Here is a 15034-nt window from a genome sequence, read left to right as displayed (position 1 = left end):
TGTTCGTGGTTCTTAGATCCACAGTTTGTTTGGGACCAAGGTGTTTAGTGTGCAGGGCATGTATGCTCGAGGTTCTTACATAAGCAGTGTATGTATGATCAAAGTTGGTGCGTGTATTTGTGTGTAGCACCGAGTTCGTGGTTATGCAGGCTCTTTTGTCTGGGTGCTTTCATCTTCAGGTACCATTACAATGTTTGTGGTTCTTAGATCCACAGTTTGTATGGGACCAAGAAGTTTTGTGTGCAGGGCATGTATGCTCGAGATTCTGACATAAGCAGTGTATATATGATCAAAGTTGGTGCGTGTATTCGTGTGTAGCACCGAGTTCGTGGTTATGCAGGCTCTTTTGTCTGGGTGCTTTCATCTTCAGGTACCATTACAATGTTGGTGGTTCTTAGATCCACAGTTTGTATGGGACCAAGGAGCTTTGTGTGAAGGGCACGTATGATCGAGGTTCTGACATAAGCAGTGTATGTATGATCAAAGTTGGTGCGTGTATTTGTGTTTAGCACCGAGTTCGTGGTTATGCAAGCTCTTTTGTCTGGGTGCTTTCATCTTCAGGTACCATTATAATGCTCGTGGTTCCTAGATCCACAGTTTGTATGGGACCAAGAAGTTTTGTGTGCAGGGCATGTATCCTCGAGTTTTAGACGTAAGCAATGTATGTATGATCAAAGTTGGTGCGTGTATTTGTGTGTAGCACCGAGTTCGTGGTTATGCAGGCTCTTTTGTCTGGGTGTTTTCATCTTCAGGTACCATTATAATGCTCGTGGTTCTTAGATCCACAGTTTGTATGGGACCAAGGAGTTTTGTGTGCAGGGCATGTATGCTCGAGGTTCTGACATAAGTAGTGTATGATCAAAGTTGGTGCGTGTTTTTGTGTGTAGCACCGAGTTCGTGGTTATGTAGGCTCTTTTGTCTGGGTGCTTTCATCTTCAGGTACCACTATAATGCTCGTGGTTCTTAGATCCACAGTTTGTATGGGTCCAAAGAGTTTTGTGTGCAGGGCAAGTGTTTTCGAGGGACTGACATATACCGTGTATGTATGATCAAAGTTGGTGCGTGTACACGTGTGTAGCACCGAGTTCGTGGTTATGCAAGCTCTTTTGTCTGGGAGCTTTCATCTTCAGGTACCATTATAATGCTCGTGGTTCCTAGATCCACAGTTTGTATGGGACCAAGGAGTTATATATATATATATATATATATATATATATATATATATATATATATATATATATATATATATATATATATATATATATATATATATATAAAGAAAAAAAGCAACACTAACTGCAAAACATAAGCGCTTTCATTGTTAAAAATCTTCAGACGTTTTACAGTCGTTAAAACTATGACGTAATTTCGTTTTGTGTGATTTTGTTTGATAAGCCTTGCTTTATCAGTGTCTATCTTATGAGTTATCTCCCCATTAAATAGCCACAATCAAAGTCATTTTTGGCTAAACATGTTGGAGTATATTTAACAGAGAGAAAACTTCACGGTGATCTCTTTATCTAGATTGGTAATTGATCTCTCATATAAATCTTGCATGTGAAGAGGCAACTGAGATCTTAAATTGTCTGATGGTGGGGTTTTAGGAGAATTATCTACCTCAATTTTATTGAAAAAAAAATCTTCTTCATCTTCTCAGAGATTAACTCATCTATCTCCATACTAAATTCTTTAATCTGAACCTTTTTTAATATTATGAACCTATCTGTAGGGTTTCGGAAATAAATTTTTGTTTGCGCTGCACTAATTACAGATATTTGTGGTAACAACCCCTTTTTAAATAGTTTTGTCTGTTTCAACCTATAGCCAATCTTTGAAGGGTTTGTTAATCTGAACGGGTATAAATTTAACTGATTGTGGAGGTATAACAGTTATGTTCTGCATTGAAACTCCATGTATCTCAACACCATTCTTTGAACCCTCTGTTTTTATCTTGGTAATATGTATTAATGCTTTATCTACTGTCAGAGTACAGTTTTCAATATTGATGATGCAATTGTGAGCATTCAAAAAATCTAATCCAATTTATAAAGAATCTGCTATTTCTCCATCTACAACATCCCATCTCTGTTCTGTTGGCCCTATTCTTAGCTTAACCTGTTCTGCTATTTTGCCATTAATGATGTTACTTTTACCGGCACCTTTTAGTATGATTTCTTTCTAAAGTAGGGGCTTTGGTTTTGAACTCTCAAAAATTTCATAATGCATTATAGTTACTTGGAGAGCAGTATCTATAACTGCATTGATTGTTTTGTTGTTTACAGGATAGGGAACATAAAGAGTATTTTTTAATATGTTTTTGTTTCTGTAAAGTTCTTTTTCTGTGGTTTTAAATTTCACTCTAGGAGAAGCCTATCTGATATATCTAAGAAGGTTGAAGAATGGCCTACATCTCCAACCGGTTGAAGTTTGAAGGCTTTGTCGGAGGTGACTGTGACCTTTCTTACACTGAAATGAGGAATTAATTTTACCAACAGAGCATTCTCTCGCAAAGTGTCCTTCTTGGTCACATTTAAAACAAGCTTGTTTTGTAGGACTACTAGATGGAGATCTTAGCCTTCTTGTATTTTCTCTACGGTTTAATCTTGACCTGTTTGTTCTAAAAATTTGCAGAATATCATGAATATTGTTTTTCATTCCCCTATTTTCTTCTTTAATTCTTTTGACCCTTGATTCTACCTTTGAAAGTATTGTCTGATCTGTAAATTGATTTGATCGTTGTGTTGTGTTGTAAACAGCCCTAACTTTACTTAGTTTTTCATCATCGTTCTTACTCTCACTTTTAGAACTCTCAAACTTAACCCTTCTTGTTTTAGACTTTCTCACACCTAGTATTGGTTTTGGGTTTGTGACTGCACTTTTTATGTATTGTGTTGCCTCTCTAGTGTAAATAGGTACTTGTCCATGGCAATGAGGGCAGCTTGTTAGTTTAACAACCTCTAAAAAACGCATCTATGGCCACGGTCTGTCGGCAGTCTTCTGGTGTGTCTGGGTATCCATCAGTGGTCATCTCCAGAACTTTGTCTGCAAAATTTTCAACTGTCTCGCCAGAACCTTGTTTGACATCTTGAAGTTGTCGTCTGATAATGTGGGGAAGATCTTTTTTTCCAAACCGTTCATCAGGTTTTGCACTCAGCTCTTTGAAACTTTTTTGGTATGAAATTGGTCTGCAGCTGATATATTTCAAAGTTTTGTCAATCAATCAATTTGTCCAGCTTTTCTTCTTCGGACCATTTATACCGAGATAAAATGTGATAGAAGTGTGTGCAGAAAGGTTTCCAGTCATTTTTTTCCGTCAAATGTCGGCATCTTTGGTGGACTAGGACCCTTTTACTAAAGCCTGTCTGCATTTCCAGTTTGGGTTGATGATGACTTCCAATACATCCAATGAGGTGCCAGCTTGTCGACTTTCCTGTTGATTTTTTCATCTTTGAGTTGTTTAAGCTTGTTTTCTAACTGTTGCATTTTGTTTATCCACTTATTATCTTTGCTTCTTGAGTGCAAGTTCATCGTCCTTAACAGTCAATGTTTCACTGTCTTTTCATTTTGAGTTTTTATGTTTCTGTTTAAAATTTTTGCTGTACTTTATTCAGTGGTTCTTCATATTTTAATGTCAAGGTCTTTTCCAAAGAATCTAATTGTTTTTCTTTAGCAGTAATGTCTTTTTCAGATTGTGCAATTTGAATGGGTTTTCTTTCTGTTTTTTGCTTGTTTGGAATTTCTGCTTTTAACTTAGATACCTGACTTGATAGATCATCAACATTCAAGTGTTCAAATTCAATCACACCCTCACTCACAAGGGGATCCCAGATTGTGTTTAGAATTGTTGGCATTGCTTTTGGATCTTCTAACGATAAAGAGTCCCTCTCATCTCTCAACTTGACAATAGCCCCAGCCCTTTTCTCTCCAATGTTTGGAATTGATTTTAACGCTGCCAAATTGGCATTGCTTATGTGTACAGGGTTTAACCTACTCGCCATCTTAATTGATTAATGAACACCAATACAAAAAGAATAAGGCTAAAACAACATTGGACTTTTAGCAAAACAGTGCGAAAATTAAGTGAAAAAAATTGTTGCAAAATTTCGAGCTCGGGTAAGCTTAGGTGGCAGGGGACAGTTTTTTTGATACAATTCATTGTAGCCAAGGGATGCATGTCTTTGGAACTCTGTAACTAGAATTTCCTCAGTTCCCATTTAGCACAAATACCTTTAATTCACTCTTTATAAGGCCAATCACCAATTTCTGAAGAAAATTATTAGTCACAACCTGTAAAATTCTCTACATACTGGTTTTTATGAGATTTTGACCCTTTCATATTTTGCTAATTTTTCATGATTTTTCAGCTTTTTAGACCTCCCCCAGCTAATTTCCTGCAGAGGGTTGACCTTCCGTTCCGCGTGCATGTTGCACTATCACATGTCAGAAACTTACCGGTGTATAGTTTACAATGTCCCATCCACCTACTTTTCGTGTTATTTTACCTCCCGTCTGTTACTTGCAATTTCACTGTGTAAAGTCAGCACAACAGTCATAGCCGCAGGTTTCGCATTTTACTTCTGATTCTTATGTACCTAACATAAGGGGCCTACATATTGCATATCAATTTCAACAACAGACATCCCTCTAACTAATGATAATCATTAAAAATCATTTCATGAATTTTAGCAACACTCATAAGCCTTCAAGCAACTCTCAATTTTACAAAAATATTGACGGGTACTTTATTCGAAACTGTCCCTTGCTACCTTAGGTGCAGACCAATTTTTACATTATCAAACCCTGAGAATCACCTATAGACATTCATCTACTATCCCTGAAAGTTTCATTTTGTTATCTTTATTAGATTTATAGGAGTTAAGTTGACAAAATGGTTCTTAAAAATTCACTAAAACTTCAAAATCTCAAGCCGGAAGTGACGTCATAAACCCAAAATTTAATAGAATCATAAGCTATTGATGTTCTATCAGTCCTGCAAATGTCATGAAAATCAGTACAACAGTTCACAAGTAATAGCGCGGTTACAGTGGTAACAACGTTATAGTTGACAAGCCAATCGTGTTTAATAGTTCGTGTAACGTGGGTGATTGTTCGTGTAACGTGCGGGATCGTGCGTGTATCAGGAAAAATAGTTTGCGTTTTTTATCGTGCGTGTTCGTGCGTGATCGTGCGTTTTTAGCTCACCTGAGCTGAAAGCTCAAGTGAGCTATTCTGATCACATTTTGTCCGTCGTCCGTCTGTCCGTCCGTCTGTCCGTCTGTCCGTCTGTCCGTCTGTAAACTTTTTACATTTTAAACTTCTTCTCTAAAACCGCTTATCCAATTTCAACCAAATTTGGCACAAATCATCCTTATGGGAGGGCGAATATAAATTGCAGAAATAAAAGTTTGATCTGTATTCAAAGCGGAGAAAACCTTGAAACTGTAGAAAAAGGGGGGTGCATTTTTAAAAATCTTCTTCTCAAGAACTACCGAGGCAAATTCAACATAGTTTAGCATAAATTATCCTTATGGGAAGGAAAATATAAATTGCAAAAATTAAGTGGAAATTTTGTTTCAAATCTGAGTTATTACGAAAATAATAATAAAGGAAATGCGTGTTTCAATCAGTTTAATAGCTTCGGGTTCGGCATCCGGTAAAATGATTCCATACTTCTAAAACGAGGTTCTTTGTTTAAAGCAGCCATGACATTATACGAAAAAGGGTCGATCTGACTATGATGAATTTGCTTGTTGTGCAACAGTTCGCGTATGAAGGGAAATTTTGAAACATACAAAATATATTGGTGCCGATTTTGTGAAGTAAATTGAGGCTAAATATTTCAATGCGTTGACAGTTTTCACACATGACGTTGGTGTTAGCTTGTTCTGATTTTCGTTTCGTTCTCATTATGCTTTGTAACCTGGAAACTATCGTCTGTATTTCGTGATTTTTACGTATCAAATCAAACAGAGACTTCGGTAAATCAAACAGTTCACTGTTTACCTGCGCAAATTAAGCAAAATCGGATGTAGGGGACGGGTACTGAAATACAATTCATTCTATCGGTAATTCGGCATTATCTTTTGCGTAATGGTACATGTAGATTAATGCGTGAAAGTTTTGTTGAGATGCTCGGCATTTTTTCGAGTTTATTCAGTTTAAATAGAGTTTGATATCGCTGACGGAAATATGTAGGTATATACATGTATATATATATGATTCATTTCGAAAAAATAAATTGTGTTCTTTATTTGTTATACATGTAGTGCATGTTTCTTGTGTTTAATTGTTTACAATTTCTATTTACTAACCATATTTGAGTGTTAAGCTTCGAATTATAAGCAAGATACAGCGATTTGCTCACAATTCTATGTTTGTACACAGATCTTAAAAACTAAAGCTTAAAAAAGTAAAATATTTGTCAATATTTATTAAGAAAATTTTCAAAGTCTATTCTTCCAGAAACCAACTTTAACAACTTATTGTATTGTAAACTTAACCTTTTTAGCTCACCTGAGGGTGGGGCCACAATGGGGGGTCGAAGTTTAACAAATGAATATATAGAGTAAATCTTTAAAAATCTTCTCCTCAGAAACTAATCAGCCAGGAAAGCTGAAACTTGTGTGAAAGCATCATCAGGTAATGTAGATACAAATTTGTGAAAATCATGATCCCCGGAGGTAGAGTTGGGCCACAATGAAGGATCGAAGTTTTACATAGGAATATATAGAATAAATCTTTAAAAATCTTCTTCTCAGAAACTAATCGGCCAGGAAAGCTGACACTTTTGTGGAAGGATCCTCAGGTAGTGTAGATTCAAAGTTGTGAAAATCATGACCCCCGGGGTACGGTGAGGCCACGATGGGGGATCGAAGTTTAACATAGGAATATATAGAGTAAATCTTTAAAAATCTTCTTCTCAGAAACTAATCAGCCAGGAAAGCTGAAACTTGTGTGAAAGCATCCTCAGGTAGTGTAGATTCATAGTTGTGAAAATCATGGCCCCCGGGGGTAGGGTGGGGCCACAATGGGAGGTCGATGTTTTAGATAGGAATAAACAGAGTAAATCTTTAAAAATCTTCTTCTCAGAAACTAATCAGCCAGGAAAGCTGAAACGTGTGTGAAAGCATCCTCAGGTAGTGTAGATTCATGGTTGTGAAAATCATGATCCCCAGGGGTAGGGTGGGGCCACAATGGGGGGGTCAAAATTTAACAAAGGAATATATAGGGTAAATCTTTAAAAATCTTCTCAGAAACTAATCAGCCTTCTTCAGTTTCTTTATAATTGTTAAGACTTTGGCCCCAGGACAATTCTTTGGCCTCCCGAGAAGGTTCATAGTTTGATGTACGTTTATATCTAATATATAAACTATTGTTAAGGATCATTTTGAGAACTGCAATACTCAACATATGATAAGACTATAAAATCATCTTGTTAGAAAAGGGACTAATGATTATAAACATAAGAATATCCAGGGGAAAATGGATTTTATTTATACAGGATCTACATGTATTATTGTACATTGTCCAGATAGTTTGTATTATGACTCCATTAAGCTGATTTTATCATACCTATTGTTCCTCAGGTGAGCGATGTGGCCCATGGGCCTCTTGTTTTCGTTTTGTAACTTTTTTTTACAGAATGTCAGGATTTTTTCTTAAACATCGACAATTAGTTTTTGTAAAACAATGTGAATTTTAAACTTTTTTCTATAGAAGAACATTGACAGTTGTTAACATTCATTATCTCTTTCGTGGTTAAGGTGGCTCTATACACCCACAGTTTATTCCAATTTTCAATAGAAGGCCACAAAACATATACTTATCAAATATTAAAATGACGATAGGGATACAATAGGTATTTTTAAAGAATTTTTTAATGTTTTTTCGTGTTTTTGTAAAATATTTTTTAAAAAGACAGCTATCAAGAAATTGAGAGAAATTATTTTGTCATATGATGGATATTTCCTTCGGGCACATAAAAAAAATATAACACTTCTTAACATTCAAAAATGTTATTATTGCAATTTTTTTTAGTATTTCCCCAAAACATATTTTTTCATATTTTCTTACTCTGTTGACAAATCATCTGAAAAAGTTGCTTGATGTTATAAGAAAATGTATTTTAATAAATGTGAAATAAAAAATTGAATGAAAACAATTGCAAATAAACACAAAAAATATTTTAAATTTTATTTGGTATGAAAGTTCCTCATGTAAGGGTTATCGTTCCTAAGTCCCAAGGCCCAAACACCTTGGGGACTTTTCATTTCTGAGTTGAAGAAAATTTCCTAAATATAATGTTGGAATGATAAATACATGCATATTTCATTATAGACTTTGCCCTGTATAAGTGAATATATTCGCTTTAGTGCAAAACTAAGTCAAATAAATAAAGGGGGGAACATTGACTAGGCTAATAGGATTTATGTATCCCAACCTGAGAGAGATTCAAAGCAACCCTCTCATCCCCGTTAGGTGTCGATATTAATGTGCATTAAAGTATATTATAATTGAAATATTTTCACCTGTTTAGAATTTTCTTTCACGGTATTCAACCAAAAAATACGTTTTAGAAATTGTTAGAAAGTTAAAAAATTTATTGTTCTCAACGGGATTCGAACTCATGATGCTAAAGAAACTCTTTAAAAATTTATACTTGATTTTATTGTTTATTTCGATAAATAATACCACACAACGTGAAGGTGTCACATACCACATTACTTGTAAGTAATGAATTTTCCAATTATCAAATTAAATCTACCCATTTAACAAATTTTTCAAAATAGCGGTTCCCATACAATTCACTTCAGTTTAAATCAGCCAGTACCGGAAATGCATGTTTCCAGATTTACTTTTTTGCGTACTGCGTCATCAAAAAGTGGTGTATAGAGCCACCTTAAATACATTTATCAAGTATTTTCACAGCTCATTCAATCCTTTGTTTGGTCGAGTTAGTTTTGCATAAAGTTATAGTCAGCCTATATCAAGCATCCATTGTGTCTTGACACATAATTTTAATCAAATTAGCAAGAGCGGCACGTTGAATGAAAGCGGCCAAGCTTACCCACTCCCCGTTTTAAACTAAACGATTATCCCCAACGTTTTTCTTTCAAATGAGAATACGATACGCATTCCTATCGGGTACATTGTGTAAACATTTAACACTGTGCCGGATTATTATGCCAGTGCCAAGGTGGCATTTTTGCACCCGATTAAGATGCAGTTTCGGAAAAATCCATGTGTACCAAATCATAGACCATTGTCTAGTGAGTATATAACCACTTTTGTTTTTAGTGTGTTTCACCTGACAGGTGAGGTATTTACCTTTAAAAATTAATATCCCATCGGAAAATCATAATTCCCATAGAATTGACTCTCCTACAGGAAATATTGACAATCCTATAGGATTTTTTAAAAGTCCTGTAGGAATTATATTTCCTATAGGAGAATGGTAATTCCTGTAGGAATTTGATTCAGACATGTAGTTTTCCTATAGGATATTAAGTTTTCCTATCGGATTTTATCAAATCCTATCGGAATTGAAATTCCTTTAGGAAGTTCTTGTATTCCGATAGGAAATTTCAAATTACCTATAGGAATATTGATTTTCCTATGGGAAAAATTATTTTCCTACAGGAATTTATTTTTGAAAGGCAAATATCTTACCTGACAGGTGAGATACACTGATAACAAAGGTGGTTGTAAACTCTTTAAGCGATGGTCTATCATATGGCATATTTGAATTTTTCGATATATGCAGCTTAAGCGGGTGCAAAAATGCCACCTTGGCACTGGCATTATTATCCGGCACAGTGTTATTTGTTTGAAATAAAAAAAAATTATAGACGCTTTAAAATTTAGAAAAAATAGAAATATATCAATTATGTACTGTAAATAATGAAAATATTCAATGTGTAAAATCGAAGTTCTTTGGAACAAGGTAACAAATTTACCTCTATCCCGCATAATCAAATCGTACGTAAGGGAACTGGATTACACAAACAGTCAACTCGTATATAAATAATTTCGTATAGGTAATAGTTAAGTTATTATTCGTTATGGAGACAAAAAAAATGATTTGTGTATGAATCATTTTTTTTTTTATTGATGTGTAAATTGTTTACTCGTAAAATATAAAACAGTGCATTGCTACTGTACATGCCGCTTTTCAATAAAACACAAACATGAAGCAACACAAATTAAAGCAATACGTTTTCTTAATTCTAATCTTAAAAATTAATTTTGATTTTGCGTGTTTAATGATGAAGAATCGTTCGATTGCGTGTTTTATCGTTTTTGTTAGTGTATCGTGAAAATTCAGTAAGTTAGTGATCGTCCGTGTATCGTGCGTGATCGTTCGTGTATCGTGCGTGATCGTTCGTGTATCAGAAACGTGTGTGTCGTTTGTCAACATTAACGTTGTTACCACTGTATCACGTAGCATAGTCAAAACATGTTTGGTTCATTTGTTTGGTTTAATTGAATGTTTCACAAATCATCAAGAATGTGCTTGATCAGAGTTAAGTTCTGAATTCTCACTGTGACCGATTTCTAAATCTGAAGAACCTAGTTAAATTAATAAACCCTTAACATATATATAAATACCAGCTTGTTTACATATTTATTTTAATGTTAATTTTGATATCATTCTCCTTCAGTATAACTTTGCGAGTGTAACCCTTTTTACTTTGGAGTTATGACAAATTCTAAAAAAAAAGGTTTCATAGCTTGAAGAAACTATTTAAATGTAAACAGAGTTCGTGCCATGTTTTTGTCAAGATTGATTTAGTTTACCGGTAAACGTTCTTCTGAAGTTAATTTCTCTCTGTTTTCATTCGTGTTAAGCAGAAATAAATTGTATCTAGCTCTGATCAGATTCACTTGGATATAAAACTCTAATTTTCACTTCGACACTGTACATTCAAATCGTAAATAAAGCTTTGTTCTCATTTATAACACGACTGACGCTCAAATTTTGGTTGACCATTACAGATACCTTACCAAAGCATTTGTAAACATTAAAAACAGAAAAAATTATTTTTGACCTAAATCGTAACCATGCCCCTTTAAATATCATAACATTAGATGACAAATACAGACATGCATGATCATCTTTAGTGTACTTGTACAATAACCATGCGATCAATCAATATTTTAAAGTTATTTACACTTCAATACATATTTATGTTGAACTACGGATGATGATATATAAGATATGGTTGAAGATTCATAAGAATCATAAATGCATGTAAGAAGATTTTCAATCGCCTCTCATCAAATAAAAATCATATCTAGATTTAATTGCGCTCGACTTTTCCTTTATTAGATAACATTGAAATATTTTTAACATATTCTGTCAAATAGATATGCCTTTTAAATTATTTCACATTTACAAAAAATAGTACTGCAATACAGTGAACGTATAAATCAAGAAAACAAAGAAATATCCATGAAGTCGCTGCTCATTTCTACAGTTTTTTAAGCAAACATATATATTTGACTTGATCACATACTATTTTAAATTAATTATGTGTTTTGCATACTAGTGAACAAAATACATTTTGCATAGATATAATTACAGAACACAATTATATTAGCACATTAAACTTAAAATTTTTAAAACATAATTTTTGTATAGATATACATTCAATATAACAAGATATATGCAAAATCTTCACTTGAAAATTTACGCAATGTTATTGCTTATATTTGACTTGATCACATACAAGTTTAAATTAATTATGTGTTTTGTATACTAGTATGCGAAATACATTTTGCATAAATAAAATTACAGAACACAATTATATTAGCACATTAAACTTAAAAATTTCATACAAAATCATTTTCGTATAGATACACATTCAATATTATAATATACATGTAATATCTTCAATTTGAAAATTTACACAATTTTATTTTTTTTATTATTTTTATGATATTAATTTCATTTGCACATTATTTATATATATATATTTCACAATAAAATCCACAGTGGTCGGCGAGTTATAGATAAAAAAAAATAAGAAAACACGAAAAACGTTCAATATAGCTTAAGCTGTTGAGTGACAGTCATGATCAAAGAAGAGAAAAAGAAAAGCATTTCATCCATATTTTTAAACCCAAATTGAACTGTCTGTAATAATAATGTATTGAATTGTATATTATCTACTTTGTTGCATATTATATTTTTTCCCCGCTAAATCTAGCTACGACGTTATAATAGACATTGCCGTTCAACGTTCAAGTTTTTTGACGTCACGTTACTATGTTACCATTATATAGCTTCTGAAGATTTTAAAATGAAAGTGCTTTTTTAGCTATATTGAACTATATTGTGTCTTATTTTATATATATATATATATATATATATATATATATATATATATATATATTAAGCACTAAAATGGCTAACGACACGAACAATAGAAATTGTGAAATTTTCGGGACAACCCGTCCCATATTCAGGACCAAAAAAAAAATTACATGAGTAAAAAACAAAGAAAACAAAATCTAAAGCTACTACTAAACTACTTAGGAAACTATATATATATATATATATATATATATATATATATATATATATATATATATATATATATATATATATATATATATATATATATATATATATAAGCATTTTTAGCACAATTGACAAATCTGTTGACAAGATCAATTTCAACAATTTTAAGGGAGAGAAAATGAAGAAAAGTAAGAAATGTAGAGGGGGGGGGAGAATGGGGGAGTCATGAGGATGCATGTATCATATCAGAAATATTATACTTATACATAGGCATAATCAAAATATTTACGGCCGAGTTGTTGTATTCAGACAAGGTATACGTAGATCGTGCACTATATAAACATGTCAATGGTCAGGATCCACATGTACATGAGAAAAAGCCAGTCAGTCCATTGGTTTAAGAAATTTTTATTTGCCTTGTTTTGTCGCAGTGTATTAAAGTGTAGTTATATGGGTTTTGAGATCGATCAATTATATGGATTGATAAGTTTTCCTGTAGACATTTTTTCCTGTATGTGTAAGATTTGATTATAAGAAAAAATATACACAAATAAATTGAATTACCGGTTCCTAATATGAATGATTTTTCTTCTAATGTAATATGTAAACATATTCTGTCACATATTGATATAAAGGGGCTTAAAAGATTCTGGATTTTGGACATTTGAGCAGTCGACTAAAAGCTATGTTTTGATCCTTTCTTGTTGTTACAAAATGTTTTAATATTATGAGGAAGAAATGGTCTAGGGCCATTTATTCCCATTTGACTTTTATTACTTGAGAGACTTGCTTTAATTGAATTTCTAAGTGATGCATAATTCAGAAAATTTGTTTTTATATTAATTTTGTTTTGTAAATCTTCTAAAAAATAAAAATTTCCATTGTCATCAAGCAAATCTGCTATGTATACTATGTACTATGTTACGCAATGTTATTGTTTATTGGTAGAATCAATGCTTTCTAAATCTTAGTATATTGTTTGAATTAAAAGTATCAATAGCATCCTTCACCTCATGTGCCCTTTTCACAACCCAGCCTTCACTTTTTAGAGCAATGTGTTGTATAATTGCTGACTTTCCAGATCCCAAATTACCCACTACAATCACCAAATTCTTTTTACTTACAAGATTTTCTACTTTTTTGGCAGAAACTCTTTGAGTCAATTAATTAGATATAGGCAAAAAGACTGATAGAAATTAAAACTTAAAATAACCCAAACAAATATATATTATTGTTATTTAGACTTGCTACTTTCTTATCTTTTTGATAATCAATACGTGTACCATTGCTCCCACATTATTTTCAAACATGTTACTTTTTAACAGAGAGTATAAAACATGCCATTTTTACTAATATCTTTCTTTTTTACTTCTAAAAGTAACTTATACAGATAAATAAAATTAAACACATTAAACACATATTTCAAACATTGTTCAATATGATAAAATAAACAGTTTTATACACATCAGATATATCCCTCGTAGGAATAAAATGAGATAAACAAAACATATAACTATAATCACGAGTCTATCGATATAGATGTGCTAGTTCATATATTTGTCTGTCGTAATAAATCTCACCGTAAAGTTGACAAAATATAAACAGAGAAAAAAATTTCTAGGTCATACATGTTATCAACAATGTTGTTTTTGCTCAGTAAGTATTGTCTGTTTAAATCGACTTTATCACTCAAATCTGAAGAAACATTATTCAACCCACAGCCATTAATAATACTCGTAGCCGCACCCTTATCTAATAACATTTTAACGATTTCGTAATGTCTCATGTAGAAAGCAATAAGAACGGGACTGATTCCATTTCTCATATTTGGATTATTGTTTACTCGAAAACTCAGAATAGAATGTAAAACGCCATCACTTATATTTCCACAACCTTTATAGAGGAAACTATACATGTCTTTATTACATAAATCAACGTCTGCTCCATGATCCAGTAAAAGGTTTACAGCACTAGCATCTCCATTTTGACACGCTATATAGAGAGGACAATACCCGTACCCATCATATTAATTCATAACTCCTCCGTCGAAATCGATGTGCTATATCATATATTTGTCTGTCGTAATAAATCTCACTGTAAAGTTCCTCAAGCTGACAAAATACAAACAGAGAAAAAAAAGAATCTAGGTCATACATGTTATCAACAATGTTGTTTTTGCCCAGTAAGTATTGTCTGGTTAAATCAACTTTATCACTCAAATCTGAAGAAACATTATTCAACCCACAGCCATTAATAATACTCGTAGCCGCACCCTTATCTAATAACATTTTAACGATTTCGTAATGTCTCTTGTAGAAAGCAATAAGAACGGGACTGATTCCATTTCTCATATTTGGATTATTGTTTACTCGAAAACTCAGAATAGAATGTAAAACGCCATCACGTATATTTCCACAACCTTTATAGAAGAAACTATACATATCTTTATTACATAAATCAACGTCTGCTCCATGATCCAGTAAAAGTTTTACAGCACTAGCATCTCCAATT

This window comes from Magallana gigas, chromosome 9, assembly GCF_963853765.1.
Source record: "Magallana gigas chromosome 9, xbMagGiga1.1, whole genome shotgun sequence".
Taxonomy (NCBI): Eukaryota; Metazoa; Mollusca; class Bivalvia; order Ostreida; family Ostreidae; genus Magallana; species Magallana gigas.
The sequence above is the reverse complement of the archived record's forward strand: the minus strand, read 5'-3'. Positions refer to the sequence as shown.